Source organism: Chrysochloris asiatica, unplaced genomic scaffold (genome assembly GCF_000296735.1).
Source record: "Chrysochloris asiatica unplaced genomic scaffold, ChrAsi1.0 scaffold00277, whole genome shotgun sequence".
In the NCBI taxonomy this organism is placed as follows: Eukaryota; Metazoa; Chordata; class Mammalia; order Afrosoricida; family Chrysochloridae; genus Chrysochloris; species Chrysochloris asiatica.
In genome coordinates, this window is record NW_006408795.1 from 2,216,439 (window position 1) to 2,235,995 (window position 19,557).

General features: G+C 40.2%; 1 pseudogene; it reads right to left on the minus strand.

The window, feature by feature from the left end:
* Positions 1-5,053: 5,053 nt before the first annotated feature.
* LOC102811332 overlaps positions 5,054-19,557 on the minus strand; it is a 73,607-nt pseudogene continuing 59,103 nt past the window's right edge.

Genomic DNA, 19,557 nt, shown 5'->3' on the forward strand with positions numbered 1-19,557 from the left:
GAAACATTGGGTAGCTTTTAAAGACGCTCATGGCAGGCTTCAATTAGTACAATTAAATCAGAAACTCTGTATCCCAGGCATGAGCTAGTTTTCTCTTTCTTCCATTCCCTTTTCTTTCTCCCATGATTCTAATTCTTACGGAGTTCAGAATCACTGGGTCAGATTATCTCTAAGAAACCTTCCAACCCTAAAACTGCCATGGTATCTGCATTAAAATGCCAGCTGTGCTTTGTGTAAGAAAGCCAAAGGTATGGAGAGGGGAATTCAATCTCATTATTACTTCTATGGTTTGTTAGCAAGAACATCATTAGCATGAAAGATATTTCTCTGTGGAAATGCAAATCAATGTAAATGACTAATTTGCCTTTTAAGAAGTTACAAATTGCAGTGCCAAATTGTCTTAGGTAAATAACCATAGTCTAATTGAGTGACAGTATTCGGTGTTCAGTTATTTAAGATAGTAGTCCAAGACAAATGAAAACTATAAAAATACTACAAATTATTACCATATCTGGATGGTGTTTTACAATTTCTAAGGAGCTTTCATGCACAATATTTCATTTGAGACTTACAAAATTTCTGTTGTAATCTTGACTGGAATATGAAAACTTGGCCATGTCATATCCAGCAGGCCAAATCTGTGGACTTCCTAAATTTTGGAGGCCAGTGATTGAAAACAGATGCAATGTGGGACTTATACTTATGCATTTCTGATGTGTTAGTGCACAGATGCATACTGTAGTAAAAGAACACTGGGCATGAAGTCTAGAGATCTGGATTCAAGGCCCAAGAGTGTCCCTAAGAGCTTTATGTCCTGAGCCAAAGTAATTGAGTGCGTCTTCTCTGTTGTAAACTCAGCAACCCAGAAACCAGGCTCGATTTTGCCCTAGTCCAGCACAGCATCCGGCAGGTGGCTGACTCCTAATGGGCATCTACTGGCTGCTGTTGAATACATTTATTTGGGACAGTGTCTTAGGCAGAGAACTACAATGTACAGTGGAACAATGGTGAAGCCCTCGTACCCTGAGTCAGTAGAGCAGGAGTGTAAGACTCGACTCTTCCAGGGATGGGCTGTGCTACTTTGCACAACTACTCACTTACCTAAATCTCAGTTCCCTTGCCTGTAAAATAAGAATAACGAAAATACCTTTTTCATATGAAGATTAAATGTGATATTGTGAATGTTTATATCTGGCATAAAAGTACAATACCTGGCAAATATTGGGCATTCTGTGAAAATGAACTATAATAAAAACTGAATGAGGTATAATTTCTGTCCTCTATGAACCTCCTCCACATAATGAGGGGATAAAACAGCACACATAAGTGACTTGTATGTGAGACTGATGAGCCAAGTAAGAAAGATGTGCTTTAAGCATTTAAAGGAGTAAGGTGGGGAGGGGGACTGAAATGCTCTCCAGTGTGAGGATCCAGACAGGCTTAAGGAAGAGGTGGCTAGTCTGATGGGTCTGGAGAGGACTGGATTTGGAAGACTCTGGAGACACCATATATATCTTACAACAACTCAAAAAGGGCCCTAAGGATCTCCACTTGACAGAAGAGCAAAGGAGTCACAGGGATATTTATTAACTTGATTATGACATCACAGATAACTAGTTGAGAAACTAGAATTTGGAACCAACAGCTTGACTCTAGAGTCTATAACCCAAGTTATTTCATCTCTCTAAGCACCAACTTAAGGAGCTCTGGTCCACAATGTCGGCAGTTCGAAACTATCAGCGGTTCTGCAGGGGAAAGATGAGGTGTTCTGCTCACGTAAACATTTACAGCCTCAGAAACCCTGTGCAGGGTCACTATGAGTCGGAACCAACTCAACGGTACTTATCAACAACAAACACCAACTTGCTGATAACAATATAGGGCATTCTAATGTGCCCACTGGTGTGGTGCTGTAGGATAATCAGTGGACTGTTAACTGTAAGATTCTGTTAACTCTAAGGTTCAAACTCACCAGTCATTCTTTGGAAACCCTATACAGAGTTAATATGAGTCTAAAGCAACTCAACAGTACTTACCAACAACGATGTGCAGCCAGGTTGGGAGGCACTAAACAAATGACCCTTAAGACCCTCTCTTATCGTGTGGTTCTAAGTTTGAATCATTGGTTAGAATAAGCACTATGTAATAAAATATGGCATTTATGCAAAATACAATAAACTTCAAACCAAAGTTCATTGGACTGTGCTGTATTGAATTAACTCATGTGATTCTTATTTTTTTTCAGTAAAACTGAATTGTGTAAAAATGTGCCCCCAAGAGATCAGGATTTCAAACCTTTAAACACATCCTCTGGGTTTCCTTGGTCTCAGACAAAACTTTGGGCTTCCCAAAGTTGCCAACTTTGAAGCTGGACAGCTTTCTATTTAAAAATGCATTTGTCTGGCCAACAGCACTCTTCTCAGAATGAGAAACTCAGGGTCCAAAGCAGTTATGTGACAGGTTGTAGCATGGAAGGAAGAGGGACTATTCAAGGAGCCTGTCCTTTCTGGGCTTTTGTTAGGACAGTTGATACGCAACTGTCCACTCTCTCTCCACCACCATGTGTGTTGCTCTTGTTGACTTCCGTCAGGTTGCCTCTAACTGAAGGTGACCACATGCAAACAGGATCAGATCATTGGAATTTAAAGGGTTTTCATTGGCTAGCTTTCAAAGTAGGTCACACCACAATTCTTCTAGTCTGTCTTAGTCTGGAAACTCCCTTGAAGCCTTTCAGCTTCATAGAAACACACAAACCTCCATTGACCGACGGGTGGTGGTTGCATATTAGATACATTGACTGCTCTGTTGTTAGGTGCCCTTGAGTGGATTCTGACTCATAACAACCCAATGCACAGCAGAATTAAATATTGCTTGGTCCTGTGCCATCGTCGCAGTGGTTGTTAGGTTTGAGCCCATTGCTGCTACTACTGTGACAATCCATTTCTTTGGGGGTTTTCCTTTTTTATCTCACCCTAAATTTACCAAGCTCACCAGCCACTCCTCAGAAACCCTATACAGGGCCACTGTGAGTCAGGACCAACTTGATAGCATTTAACAACAACAACAACATTTACCAAGCACAATGTCCTCCAGCTGCTGGTCCCTCCTGATAACATGTCCAAAGTAGTGACAGACTTCTAAGGAGCATACTGACTGTACTTCTTCAAAATAGGTTTGTTTGTTCCCCTGATACTCCATGATATTTTAAATATTCTTTTCCAACACCATAACTCAAATGCATTGTTTCTTTATGGACTTCCTAATTCACTGCCCAACTTTTACATGCATTTGAAGCATTGAAAATACCATGGCTTGGGTCAGGCACACCATAGTCCTCAAACTGACATCTTTGCTCCTGAGCACTTTTAGAAGTCTTGTGTAGCAGATTTGCCTAATGCAATACACTCTGTGATTTCTTGACTTCTGCTTCTGTGAGTTTTGATTGTGGAGCAAAGCAAAATGAAGTTTTTGGCAATTTCAATCCTTTCTCCCTTATCATGATGTTATTTATTGGTCCAGTTGTGAAGATTTTGTTTTCTTTACATTGAGGTGCAATCTATACTGAAGGCTGTTGTTTTTAATCTTCATCAGTAAGTAGTTTTAGTCCTCTTCACTTTCTGCAGGCAAGGTTGTATAATCTGCATGGCGCAGGTTGTTAATGAGTCTGCCTCCGATACTGATGTCATGTTCTTCTTCATATAATCCAGCTTCTTGGAAGGGTTATTAGTTCAGCATACAGATTGAAAAACTATGGCAAAAGTATACAACCCTGACTCACACCTTTCCTAATTTTATACCATTCAGTATTCCCTTGTTCTAACAACTGCCCTCTTGGTCTGTGTACAGGTCCCTCATGATCTCAATTAAGTGTTTGGAATACCCATTATCTGCAATGTTGCCCATATCTTATCATGATCCACACAAAATTTTTGCATAACCTATAAAGCACAAGACAACATCTTCCTGGTATTCTCTGCTTTTACTCAAGATCCGTGTGATCTTAGCAATGATATCCCTTGTTCCACATCCTCATATGAGTCCAGTTTGAACCTCTGGCCGTTCCTATCAATTCTCTGTTGCAAACACTTTTGTATTGTCTTACTTGTGTGAGATATTACTGATATTGTTCCATGATTTCCACATTCCATTGGCTCACCTCTCTTTGGAATGGGAACAAATGTAGATCTCTGTAAACAGGTTGATCAAGTTGCTGTTTTGAAATTTGTTGGCATAGATGAGTGAGCACCTTCAATGCTGCATCAGTTTATTGAAGGATTTCAATTTGTATTCCATCAGTTCCTGAACTCTTGTTTTTTTGCCAATACGTTCATTGTAGCTTTGACTGCTGCCTTTAGCACAGTTAGTTCTTGATCATATGCTACCTCTTAAAATGGTTGTACATTGACCATTTATTTTTGGTACAGTGATTCTGTGTACCTTCTATCTTTTTTTTTTTTTGATGCTTTCTACATCATTTAATATTTTGCCCATAGAGTCCTTAGTCTTATAAGTAGATGTTTGAATTTTTCCTTCAGATCTTTCAGCCTGAAAAATACTGAGTGTGTTCTTCTCTTTTGGTTCTAACTCCAGGTTTTTGCACATTTTACTATAATAATTTGTCTTCTTGAGCTGCCCTTTGAAATGTTCTGTTCAGCTCTTTTACTTCACTTCTTCCATTTACTTTAGCTTCTCTAAGTTCAAGAGCAGCATCCACTTAGTCTTTTCTTTTTTTTCCTGTCTTTTTAATGACTTTTTTTGGGGGGGTGGGGGGTGGGAATGATGCAGATTTTTTTAAAAAGAGAGTTCCATAGTCTTTAAAAAGTATTAGCTTCATATTATAAAAGGTTAACTAAAAGAGCTTAATAGGAACAATCTTGGACAAGCAGAAGTAGCTTTGATTTGGAAGATTATAGCAACATACGACTGGGGCAGAGTCCTCGGGGAGGTTGGACTGGACCCTCTGGGCCTATTCTAGAGCAGACACTTCTCCACTCTGCTAACTTTCCTTGTAGATTAAGTGACATTCTACGGACATTGAAAAACATGCTATCTTCTAACACAGGTGGAGAACAGCTTTATTGATTTCTGGGTTTGTCCAGTCATTCTGGATGTCATTTGGGTCATTGTTGAAGTCCATAAGGGCTTTATGGGACCGACTGTTCAGGAGTGAGGCTGAGAACCTCTGGGCTTCGGGCCACTCTTCACAGTAATCACAATGTTGTGGGTCTCTGCACCATTCTTTGTTCTCGTGGTGTTTGTACCTGTGGTTTGTAGGCACAAAGCAGTCCATTGTCAACTTCTTGTCGTCTACTGTGATGAGAGCCTTGTCCCTGAAGCTCTTGGCTATCTCTTTTAGCAACCTAGTTTGGGTTGTCATACTTCATATGCTCATTAGCATGATAATAACCAACAATCACATAGCTATTATTTTTGTACCATGAATCAATCAGGGTGAGGGCCACCTCTAGCATGGGGGTAAGGGCCAGGGTGTGGTGAAATAAGGGCATACAGTCCATGAAGAAGATGTGGTGGGTGCCCGGGGCACACAGAGAGAAGTGTTCCTTGCGCAGCTTTTTCGCCACCAGGAGTCTGTTGACAGCACCATCTTGCAGTAGACCTGGGTGGTCAGCTTCATCCTGGACATGCTGAGTTTGAGCTGTCCCTGGAGGCCCTGGACATGCGACAGGCCTGTACCCCTCTGTCCGGCCTCACAGGGCCTCAAACACCTCCTGCCTTGGTAACTCAAAGACCGGTTCCTTTCTCTGGAAAGCCTGGCCACAGTGCCTCAAATAACTCGCTCACAGTGTTTATTTAGTGACTTTTGGCTTTCATCTTGTATGATGTTCTTGAGCTCATCCAACTCTCTGGTCTTTGGTCTTTGGACATTAGTGTCTAGTGTATCAAATTTGATCAAGTCGTTAGTCTTGCAAAATTCTGCCATGTTGATCTACAGCATCATTTCGATTACTAAGGCCATATTTTCCAACTACTGATCATTCCTTTGTTTCCAACTTTTGCATTCCAGTCACCAGTTATTATTACTGGATATTGATTACATGTTTTATCAATTTTAGACTGAAAAAGTTGGTAGAATTCTTCAATTTCTTCATCATTGACTTCAGTGTTTGGTATGTAAATTTGAATAACAATAATATTAAGTTGCTTCCCTTGTAGGCATACAGATATTATCCTATCACAGACAACATTGTACTTGAAGATAAATCTTGAAATTATCTTTTTAACGATGAATGCAGACATTCTTTTTCAACGTATCTTGCCTGGTGTACTAAGCCACATGATTATCTGATTCTAAATGACCAATTTCAATTCATAAGGTGGGTTTGAACCACAAGATCAGAGGTTTAAACTCACCAGCCACTTCTCAGAAACCCTGTACAGGGTCGCTATAAGTCAGACCTGACTGGACAGCACTTAACAACAACAATAACAACAATGCCTAAGCATATCAATCTTTATGTGTTCCATTTCACTTTCGACAACTTCCAGTTTTCTTAGATTTATACGTCAAATATTCCATATACTTATTATTAATGGGTGTTCGCAGCTGTTTCTCTTCATTTTGAGTTGAGTCGCATCAGCAAACGAAGCTCCTGAAAACTTTCTTCCATTAAAGTCATTATGGTCAACTCTACTTTGAACAGATAGCTCTTTCTTGGCTGTATTTTGAGTGCCTTCTAACCTGAGGGGTTCACTTATGGCACTATATCTGACAGTGTTCTGTGGCTATTCATCAGTATTTGATTGACTAAACATTTAGAAGCAGCCTGCTTCACCTTCTTCCTTGTCTATCTTAGTCTGGAAACTCTGCTGAAACCTGCCCACCATGAGTGACCCTGCTGATATTTACAATACTGGTGGCATAACATCCACACAGCAACACACATGCCACCGTAGTGTGGCAAACTGACAAACGAGTGTCAGCTGCACTGTTGTTAAGTGTCATTGAGTCAGTTCTGACTCACAGCGACCCTGTAGAGGGTTTCCAAAGAGCAGCTGGTGGGTTTGAACTGCCGACCTTATGGTTCACAATTTGGTGCTGATCCTACGGCGCCACACCAGGAGTCCACATCTCTGATCTTCACAAACCATTTCAAGAAATCCTCTGAAAAGGAAAGAGCAGTCTTGTCTCATGTATGAACAGGGAGTGTGACAGAGGGCAAAAGCATGGTGTTGGTTTTCTCAACACATCAGACAAATGGCAGATATGGGCTAATGCATCAGACTGCAAAGTCATTTAAACTGCAAGGTCAGTGGTTCAAACTCACCAGTTGCTCCTTGGAAACCCTACGCAGGGTCGCTATGGTTCGGAATCGAGTCACCGGCACTTAACAACAACAACCACAAGAGTCCCAGGACATGGTATCTGAAAAGCCACAGAGACTCATTATAACAGAAGCTGTTCATGACGGCGAGCTTGTGTACACGTCATCTGTAACCATGTGTGAGAAGGGAGTCCTTGTAAATAACACACTTACCAGAGTGCCTATAGAAAGAGCTTAAGAATCTGTGTGATATTTGGGGAAATGGGATATATGTCATGATTACAGCGGGGGAAAGATGATCCCAGTAAGGGGTCTTGGTGTGTGGACATAAAAAGGGTAATCGCAAAGGATGTGAATCAGTCATGCAGGAGAAAGCACAAAGGATCAATGTGAAAAGGGGAAATTCAAACGGAAACAACAGCCATGCCATCAAATCAGCAAAGATTTTTACTCAAGCTGCTAATGTTCTAGGAAGACAGGAAATCTCCTAATGACTTCTGGAAAGCCATAAACATGCTAATATTCTTCTGCATATTTAGCACACCCAGTCCATCAGACTGTAGGAATTGATCTTAAATAAATATTTTTCTAAATGGGGATACAAGATAATGTATAAAACTGTGTATTCTGGTTTGATTCCATGTGTGAAAGATGTGGCTGTGTGCCTTTGTAAAGGTTTCCAGTCCTGGAAACTCCATGGGGGCAGTCGGACTCTGTCCTATAGGATCTCCATGGGTTGGGCTTTGGTTTATGTATAATAGTGGCACACTTTAAACAACCTATATGACCCCTAAGGAGCATTGGTGGTGCTATATGATAAGCACTGAACTGCTAACCTCAAATCTGGCACTTCAAACCCACCAGCAGCTCTATGGGAGAAAGATGAGGTATTCTGTTTCTCTAAAGATAAGTAGTCCCCCAAACCCTCTGTAGTGTCTTTATGAGTGGGAATCAACTAGGCAACAGTGGGATTTTTGGTTATATGACCAATAATTGTTGTTGTTATTGTTAGGTGCTGATGGGTCGGTTCTGACTCATAATGATCCTATGATAGCACAACAGAATGAAACACTGCCCAGTCCTGTGCCAACCTTACAGTCTTTATTACGCTTGAGCCCATTACTGCTGCCTCGGTGCCAGTCCATCTAATTGGGGGTCTTCCTATTTGGGTTGACCCTCCAGTTTACCAAGCATGATGTCCTTCTCCAGTTCCCTCCAGACAATATGTCTGAAGTATAAGAGACAAAGTCGGACCATCCTGGCTTCTAAGGAGCATTCTGACTGTACTTCTTCCAACACAGATTTGTTTGTTTTTCTGGCAGTCCATGGGACCTTTAGTATTTTTTTTCTCAACACTACAACTCCACTACATCAATATTTCTGTAGTCTTCCTTGTCCAATTTTCACATGCATATGAGGTTATTAGTCCTCAGACTGACATCTTTGCTCCTGAATATGATCAATAACAGCAAGGTCAAATAAATTATGGTACGTTCCCAGCCATTACATGGATCACAATGATTGTGAGGACAGTGCAGGACCGGGCAGTGTTTTGCTTTGTTGTGCACGAGGTCACTATGAGTCGGAACTGACTTGATGGCACCTAACAATAGCCACAGGAAGCCATTAACAATTCTAGGGGCTTTGAAGAACAGTTCTTAGAAAAATTCCATGATCTTTTATTTCCGTTTTTCCACAGACTTTTTGAAGGCCCGTCTTACATAGTATTTATGAAGAACTTTTAATGACATGGGAAAATGCTCACAATCTAATGTTAAGTGGAAAACAGGAGACAAAACTGATATTACAGAATGAACTCATATATGTTTTAAAAATATAATTATGCGTATAAAAATATCTGAAGAAAATGCACCTAGATTAATTTTTCTTCAGACTTTTACGCATGTTCCAAAATTTTTTCTGAGTCCCTGATTTCAAGAATTGTATAGCTTATAAGGAATAATCAGATAGGGAGTTGGAGTAGATATATACATAGACAGAGAGATGCTGTCATTGAGGTGACTCCAACTCATGGGCACCTTAATTACAATAGAATGAAATGTTGTTCAGTCCTGCATCAGTCTCACCATTGTTGATATGACTGAGTCTAGTGTTCTGGTTGTGCCCAATCCATCTTACTGAGGGCTCCTTTGCCCGCACAGACCCTCTACTTCACCAAACATAATGTCTTCATCTAGTGATTAATCAGTCCTACTGATGTGTCCTGATCAACTGAGTCACACAATCTTCTGTTGTGATCCTTAGATTTTAATTGGCTAAGTGGTTAAAATGCTTACGTGGTAACTTAAATGTTGGTGATTGGAGCCCAGTTGCTTCTCGGGAAAAAGATGTTGAAATTTGCTTCCCTAAAGATTGTTGTTGTTAAGTGCCATCGAGTCATTTCCTACCCAGAGCAATCCTGTAAAGGGGTTCCAAGGAGGAGCTGGTGGGTTTGAACCACTGACCTTGTGGTTCAAACTGACCCTGCAGTCCAGCGCCTTAATAAAGATTACAGTCTTAGAAATTCGGTCGGGGGCAGTTCTGTTTTGTGCTATGGCGTCACTATGAGTCAAAGCTGACTTGACAGCTGTGGGGTTTTGGAAGTAGATCACTAGACCTTTCTTTCTGTCTTATCTGGAAGCTGCGCTGAAACCTCTCCTCCATGGGTGGCCCTACTGGCATAGCTTCCAGCATCACAGCAACACATGAGGCACCACAGTATGACAGACAGACAGGTGGTGAGAAGCTGATCTAGCCTGATGTCTTCAAAGTCTGTTAGTCTTAGATCTGACAGTGAATGATCCTGAGCCTTAGTTTTCGAATGTTGAGAATGGAGATATCAGTGGTTGTCATACTGATGACTGCTGTGAGAATTTGGTGAGAGGAGGTGTATAGACAGCTGACTTGGAGCAGTTCTTTGTGTTCTTGCTTTTATTTCAAGAGGTCCTTCTTTAAGTGTGCATTAGAATCTTCTGGGGTACTTTTAAGCACTTAATGTTTACAGCATGCTCTTTATCAATTAAATAAAAACTTGTGTGTGTTTGAGGGGAACAAGGCTCAAGCAGCAGTAGTTTAAATACTTCAGGTGTTTCCAATGTGCAGCTGTGGGTGAGAATCGATACACTACTGACCTTGGTTCTCAGACTTTAGCCTGCGTCAGAATTACCTGGAGTCCCTGACAAACCACAGGTTGCTGGAGCCAGGCCCACTATCTGAGCCTGCTGGTCAGGGCTCCGCGCTTTGAAGGGACAGAGTTTGACTTGATGCCCAGGGAAGAAGGAGGCTGAGCACAGGCTGGGCTGTTGAGGATGGGTGAGGTTGTGCAGGAAGGAGATTTTGATTCTGGTGTTCGATTCTGTACTTAGAGACACGTGCACAAAACGCCTGGCATTGCCAGACCTCTAAAGGAAACGGCGGTGTTCTCGTCTTAGGGGACTGTGAATGAACTTTTCCTGACAGCTCGTTCACTTCACATTTTTCAACCACTTCTTCAAACTCCCCAATTATAGAATTGCAGAAAAGATATAAAAATCCATATGCATGTTCTCTGAGAATTGAAACACTTCCAAGTGGAAGAAAATCCAGCCATAGGGATGCACATTTTTGACCTTATGGAGAACATTCAGGATGTGAGTACTAAACTTCATAGGATTAAAGACACTTCCTGTCTTTATTACCCATCCCTGGGAAGCCAGATTGAATCCCTCACAGGAGGAAGGTTTAAAAACTGATGTCACTCATTCTGTACTGTTGTTTTTATCTCCTCTAGTGCTGTTGTTCCCCATTCTTAGGAAGTTTATTTATCGGGCCATCAATGTTTAGCTAGGTGAAAACTGCCTTGTACAATCCTGCAGTATCGTGCTAGAGATTCTGAGGTAGTTGTTGTTGCCTGATAAGGAGACAAGGTTTCCACATTATTGGTGACTCCAGAAGTGTTCTGCCAGAGCTAAGTAGAAGGTGGAATTCAGAAAACATAACAGATCCTAGGATTTTGTAGAACAGATACGGGAGGCTTTGTTCAGTAGAGATGTAGAGCAGGGATTTGGAATACTCATCACAGACTATGATTTATTTGGCTCATATTAAACAACAACTATTATTGACTACATATAAGAGAACTTGTCTGCAGCCATCTACTGATCACAGAGATGTATTTAAACATGTTTTGTGTGTAATAATCTGAGCATGTATGAATTGGAACTCTAGTAGCAATATTTTTTTTATGTTTTATTGTGAATTATGTGATAGTTTACATGGGAGAACATTAGCTTTACATTCATCCTATCGTATATTGTTTCATTGCCATGGTTACTGTCCCCTCCATGCACCATCAACCAACCAAAGAGTATCCCCTACAAGCCTGCCCCCTGGTCGTCAGCACACAGCCCCTCTCCCTTCTTGAGTCTAGAGTCCCCAACTGCTCCATCTCTCCACGTCATCATCTCTGCTTCCATCTCTGGCATCACTGTTTCTCTGGGTAGGGTCCCGCGCTCCACTCTTCTCCCTTAATGGTCCCAGGGACCTCTGCTCCTGGACTACAAAGTCAACCACTCCCCTCCTTTTGCTACAAAACGTCTACCTGTACATTTCCAACCCTCACAATCATTCCTGATAACAATTATTCACTATTGTACCAGAAAAGACCTATCCACATCTCCTTTCATCAGCATCGCCCTGACAAATTGGGTACTACTCATTGGAGATTCTACCTTCCTCCATGCCCTCTGGATCTAGGCTCCCTCTTGAAAGCTTGTAAACCAGTCACTTCTTGCCGTTGTAGCCCCCACATTTTGGGTAGCCAATGTCCAAGTTGCCCATCCCTGTTTACTCTGTGTATCGAGGGGGTGGAAATGATCCTCTCTGTAAAGATTTGTTCCCTCTTTTGAGCTATTGCATCCATAGGTGTAGGTCAAGTTCATCAAATTGTATCAGATTACTCTTTTTTTCCTCTTCTTTCTTCTTCTAGTTGAGTTCTGATCATCCAGCCATTGAAACCAGGTCAAGTAGGAATTATCTGCAAGTGTGGGTGTTCTTGTGCATATGCCCTCACTTCTTATCAGCTGGACATTTCACTCTCCACTCTAGTCTTCTGTGAGTATGTCACTGACTCTGGGCCCAAGAGTCCCCAGGTCTTGCCACACTGCTGGCCAACCAGTTCTGCACCTGGGTTCACAGGAGTCTATTGAATGTGGTAGGACTCAGCTCGCAGCTTCATTGCTGTTTTTCCCTCACTTCCCCTTACCAGTGACAAATGTGGTCATCAGTCAGAGTGCATGTCTGCTCATGTATTCCCCTTGAGTCTTAGTCTTGGTAGGGGGTTTGCCCTGAGGGGACTCAACCACTTGCCTTGATGTCTCTTGGGTGAGCAACTTACTTGTTCTTGTAATAGTCAGTCAGACTTCTGTTATTGTTTTGTATTTTTCCTGTTGGTCGGTCTTTCTTTCAAGAAATATCTTCTGTTCTAGATGCTCCAGGCTGGTCTGCTTGTCCTTTCAAGTGGAAATTTCTGACCTCAGAAGATTCTGGATATGGTTCAGGGTTCCACCTATGGTCTTATGCAGTGCAGAGGCTCTGCAGGAAGCCGCCTTCACTGGACAAATTATAGGCAGAAGACAGACTTATAAGCTTTCTATGATGATACTTCTGGCTATTCCTTTCTCTCCCCATCAAGTGTCTATTTTATAATGGTATGCAAGGGAAGCTAAGATTTAAAAGACAGCCAAGAATCTTAAATTATTTCCCTTTTACGCATTCAAACCATGCCTCAATCCCTGTATCCCAGAGCCCTGTTTTTCCAAGGTTGTGCGCATACATCATTATTTATCTCTGTCCCACTTAGCCCATATAAACCTGCCTAACTGCTCTCCCATCTGCCTTGTTCTTCCATTCCCCTCCCCCTTCTTTTGTTTGTTGTTGTTAAGTGCCTTCCAAGTCGATTCCAACCCATAGCGACCCTGTACAGGGTTTCCGAGGCAGTAAATCTTTACAGGAGCAGACTGCCTCATCTTTCTCCCACGGAGCGGCTGGTAGTTTCCAACTGCTGACCTTAAGGTTCGCAGCCCGATTCGTAACCACTACGCTACCAGAGCTCCTTACTTCTTTTGTTTGTAGCAATACTTTTTTGACTTACTCTTGTATTATAAGGTGTTCGCAAAACCTGCTAATCCTATTTTATGAAACGTGGTGCTAATGTTAAGTCGCAAAGCATTCTTGTATATGTTTTTAAAGTCCTCATCTGTTAGACATACATATAACATGATGCTTTGTTATTGTTGTTAAGTGCTGTTGAGTCTATTGCAAGTCATAGGGGCCCTGTGAGGATTCTCAAGGAGTGGCTGGTAGTTTGAACTGCTGATCTTGCTCTGCCAACTGACTTTGTCGTGTAGTTCTTATCCTCCAGCACCACACCAGAATGCCTGTGATGCACTGGTGGTGGTTATATGCCGAGGAGTTGGTTTCATCTCATAGTGACCCCTGTGTTGGGTTTCTGAGATTTTAAATCTTTATGTGATCCAAAAGCCTCATCTTTCTCCTGCAGAACAACTGGTAGTTTCAAATTGCTGACCTAGAGGTAACCACCTCATAACCACTTCACTACCAGAGCTTTATATGATGCATTAGCTCCTCTTTAAATTATTCCAACCAGAAAGAGGACAAGCAGGAAGGGATGGAATGCCTAGATTAAATTAAAATGACAGATGAATGATTATTGAACTAGGCTCATGCATTTAGTTAGTGAATACATAAAAGTTCATTATACTATTATTTCTATTTTTACATATGTCCAAAATAAAATTTAAAGAATTTACTGTTCAAGTCACTGTGCTGGTTGCGTGTTGTTGTTGTTGTTGTTGTTGTTAGTCAACGTTGAATAGGGTTCTGATTTATATCCGATGCACAATGGAATAAAAAACACTGCCCCCAGTTCAGTGCCATCCTCATCACTGTTGCCACGTTTGAGCCCATTGTTGCAGTCAGTGTGTTAACCCATCTCATTGAGGGTCTTCCTCTTTTTTGCTGACCCTCTACTTTGTCAAGCATGATGTCCTTTTTCAGGGACCAGTCCCTTCTGATAACAAGTCCAAAATACGTGAAATGAACCATCCTTGCTTCTTAGGAGAATTCTAGCTGTATTTCCTCCAAGACAGATTTGTTTGTTCTCCTGGCAGTACACAGTACTTTCAATATACTTTAGTAACACCACAATTCAAATATATCAGTTCTTCCTTATTCACTATCCAGCGTTCACAGGCATATGAGACAATTGAAAATACCATGGCATGCTTCAGGTTCACCTAGGTCTTCAAAGTGACATCTTTGCTCTTTAATAATTCAAAGAGACTTTTTGTAGCAGATTTACCTAATGCAATTCGTTATTTGATTTTGTGGCTGCTGCTTCCATGAGGGTTGATTGTGAATTCAAATAAGATGAAATCCTTGGCAAAGGCAGTATTTTCTTATTTTTCATGATGTTGTCTATTGATCCAGCTGTGTGGATTTTTGTTTTCTTTACATTGAAGTGTAATCACTACTGAAATCTTTAATTCTTTGATCTTCATTAGTAAGTACTTTAAGTTCTCTTTACTTCCAGCAAGCAAGATTAAGTCGTCTGCATATTTCTGGTTGTTATTAAGCTTTCCTCCAGTCTTGATGCTGCATTCATCTTCATACAGTTCAGCTTGTCAAATGATTTGTTCAGCATATAGATTGAATAAGTATGGTGTAATAATACAACTGTGACACACACTTTTTTGATTTTCAACCATTCAGTCAGTATCTTCTTGTCTTGTTCTGTGTCTTGGTCTATATACAGATTCTACATGAGCACAGTTAAGTGTTCTGAAGCTGCCATTCTTTGAAATATTACCCATAATTTCTAATGTCCACACAGCATAATGCCTTTGGGTAGTCAATAAAACATAAGTAAATAGCTTTCTGCTATTCTCTGCTTTCAGCCAAGATCCATCTGAAGTCAGCAATGACATTCCTTATTCCACATCTTTTTCTGAATCCTGCTTGAATGTCTTTCGATAAACTGCTGCAACCATTTTTTGAACTATCTTCTGCAAAGTTTTACTTGCATGTATTGATGTTCGATAATTTCCACATTCTTTGGGGTCAGCTTTCTTGGGGATGGGCATAAATATGCTCATGGTATAGTGGGTCATTTTTGTTCATTTATTTTCTTTCTTCCCCCACTATTTTTAGAATGGAAGTAGATCTTTCAGAGGAAATTCATGAAAATGGCAGTGAAGGGGGCACTGCTAAGGAGAGAAAGAGAACTGTGACCATTTTCTGTGTTTTCTTAAAGTGGGTTTGGAACATAGATGCTAATGTGTTGTTGTTGTCCCGATTCATAGCAACCTTGTAAAGGGTTTCCAAGGAGCCGCTATTGAGTTTGAACCACCAACCTTGAGGTTCAAACCAACCTTGAAGTCCAATGCATTATCCTGGACTCCAGACACTGATGTAGTGCATGATAATTTGTATTCATTAACCTTTGTAAGTGGAACTGAGTTAAGATAACCTTATAAAGATGTTGGAAATATGCAAATGTGTCTCCTACCTCTCTCACATAAGTGTCTGAGGATTCGTAGTGTGAGGTCTGTACTGGTGGTTGAGAAAGCATTAGATTAACATACTTATTGCTAGGCAGATGGTTACTAATATTTTTGTTTTTTAAAATATATTGATAATATGGGATCTGTGAATGAATTTCATTATAATAATCTGACATATGGCTGTACTTCTCCTGAGGCTAAGAACCAAGATAAATATAATTGTCATCTTTTACATTGGCTTTATTCATTTTTCCCTTCAGTCACTCACTATTCATCAAATTGTTTTGAAAGAACAATGATCCAGGTGTAAATAGAGAAGCAATATGAACCAGATGCTGTGCCTGCCTCTTGGAGCCAGTTGTCTAGTGAGGGGTGAGGGAACCATGGACAGTATGGAGGGTGACAGGGCTATGGCAGAGGAAGACAGAGTGCCCTTAGCGAGTGATGTGCCTGGTCTCCCCCAAGATAATGGTGCACAAGCTGAGACCTTAAAACATAGATTTATTATATGATCCAGCATTTCATTCAAGCTGACTTCAGAAGAGATATAGAACAAGGGATATTATTTCTGGTGTCATAGGGATCTTGACTAACGACAGAGAATACCAGAAAGATGGTTACTTGTGTTTTATTGACTATGTGAAGACATTTGACTGTATGGATCATAAGAACTTATGGATAATATTGTGAAGAACGGGAATGCCAGAACACTCCATCACAATGAACCCGTAGAAACCTGTGCATGGATCAAGACATAGTCGTTTCAACCAAGAGGATACTACATCTTGTCTTTCACAGACAGAAATAACTGCCTTCTCGTCTGCTCTTAAAACTGTTTATAAATTATTTCTGCTGTAAAATGTTTATTTGCATCTCTTATCCTCCCTTGGGGCAGAGGAAATTTGGTATTCATCTATGATACAGCACTTAGGAAGGGCTTGGCTATGTTTAGCCAGTTTAATCACAATGGAATAATTTCCCTGTACACAGTGTGTGAAGGAGAATCCTTAATTGTCACTTTTCTTCTTGTGTTGTTAAGTGCCATTGAGTCACTTCTGACTCATAGCGAACCCTGTATAGGGTTTCCAAGGAGTGACTGGTTTTGAATTTCCAAACTTGAGGTTAGCAGTCCAGTGCTTATCCAACAATGCCACAGGTTTAAGCAGGTTGTCCAGCCATCAGTAAACATGTACATACACATGGATGTGGTGTGCTTAGGAGAAAGAAAGAAATTTGTAGACTAAGTTTACTATTGTAAATTAAAATGCTTTATACCTACCTAACTTTCAAAGGATTGATAACTCCAATGGTAATTCAAATTGTATAATTATATAAAATGGCATAAACCATATAAAACATATACAGGGACGAAAACTTCCAAATTATTTGTTACAAAACCGCATTGATGTCAAACCTAAAAGATAGCCCACATTCAAAAACTAAGTAAAACTCAAATATTCTTCTACAAATCCTATATAAAATACTAACTCATATAATCCAATAGTGCATTAAATAGTATGAAACCATTATTTCTTTGTGTAATTGTGTATCAGAACAAAGAAAATAATGATTATTAATTTAATAAGAGATTAACATAATGTATTAAATAGGCCCAAAGGAAAACTCATGCATTTATTTGCATATTTCTGAAAAGACATTTAAGAAAGTGAATATTCTTGTTGAAGTAAAAATGAATAGAATATTCCTGTAGGATAAGCTCTGTACCTCAAGGTCGGTTTGAACCACAAGGTCAGCAGATCCTTAAAAACCTTATACAGGGTGGTCACTGTGAGTCGGAACCAACTTGATGGCACTTAACAACATCAATCATAAGGAAGTTAAAATATATATGCTAGCTTACATGCATATAACAAGTAACTGCCCATCTGTTTCTATGTATGTATATGTTGTTGTTATGTGCCGTGGTGTCGGTTCCGACTCATAGTGACCCTGTACAGGGTTTCCGAGGCTGTAAATCTTTACGGGAGCAGAAAGCCTCATCTTTCTCCCATGGAACAGCTGGTAGTTTCGAAGTGCTGACCTTGTGGTTCGCAGCCTGATTTGTAACAACTACACTACCAGAGCTCCTTATGTGTGTGTATATATATAAATGTATATATATATATACACACACACACATACACATTGATAGACATCCTATGTAGATAAGGGGTGCTCACTGTTGTCACTATTATTTAGCATGGCTTTGGCAGTTTCAACACAGTGGTTCTTAGCCTTGGTTGCTCATTAGAATCTCTAGTTCTGCCCCTGGCTGATTGAATCAGTGTCTCTAGGGCTGACAGCTATTCAGATACATGTGAGGAATATGAAGTGTAGGACTGCAAACAAAAAAGGTAATCTGACCATTATTTGCAGATGTAATGACTACATACCTGGAAAACCTAAACGAATCAACTGAAAAACTACTGGAAATGTTCAGTGAACTGACTTGTGATACAATTAGTATAAAAAGGAGTAACACTTTCTTACATACAAACAGCCAACAGCGAGCATAATGGAAGAAAGCAACAAAAGTTGAGTCATTTGAAAATAACCTTTAGAATGTTCAGATCATTTATGAAAAAACTAAAATTTCATTGAGAACCTTTTGCTTCTAGCTATGGTAGACTAGGTTGTAGCAGAGTAATTTTTAATCAAAAACTTAATAGAAAGCAGCATAAATGAACAAACAAACAAACTTATGGTATAAGACGTCAGTGAGTTTAAAAGCATCCAGAATTAAAAGTGTCAAGATTTCCAAATAAGGAAAACCCATTATGGCAATTCCAATGTTACTACATTTGACAACTGACAGTCAGGGCTGGAAGAGGGAAAGAGAGAGAGAGAGCAGTTGCTAAGACACAGAGAACTTAACGGAGCTCTCAGCACTCTCACTGAGCTGGGGAAACAATGTTGAGAGCTACTGAGATGTTCAGAACTCATGGAACCAAGATCATGCAGACTCAGAAAAGTCCAGACAAGTGATACTGCCTAAAGTGGTTTTTCCATTTGTTACATTTGACGATTCATAATAAGAGTAGATCTAGAGAAACCCAACCAAAAGCTTCTGCTGACGAGCTGGTAAAATAAGCAATTCTGGGATTATAAACATGGTCGTTCAAGCCTTTCAAGAGTTTAAAAACCTTTGTAATCATCATAGAGTTTTCTTTGAGACCCCTGCAAGGCCATGCCTACAATAAGGAGAAAAGATGAATGGTAACCAACCCAATCTCAAATAAGCTCAGTCCCTAATTAGATTCTAGCAATCTGCTTCTCAAACTTCTGGCAGGTAAAGTTGAGGAAAATTCCTTTATGGAGTAAGTTATTAGTTAGACCCTTTACAGCTGTTTCATAAGAATATCTAACAATCAAACACTACCAGACATATGAGGTGACTGGACCCCCCAAAACTACAGACAGTAGAAACAGATGGAGGTAGTCCAGACACTGAGGTCATTGGACATTGACCTTAAAAGTATTGTAATTAATATAGTCATGAACCATGGTTGATGAAATAGAAAATATTTCAGAGATTTATAATCTATGTTAAAGAACTAAATTAAAATTATTATACTAAAAATATACTAAATATATTTCAGAACGCAATAGATGTTTTTAACTGCAGGTTACATAGTGAAGTGAGGATTAGTGAACTTGAAGGTAGGTCAGAAGAAAATACTCAGACTGAAGCACAGAGCAAAACACAATATGTT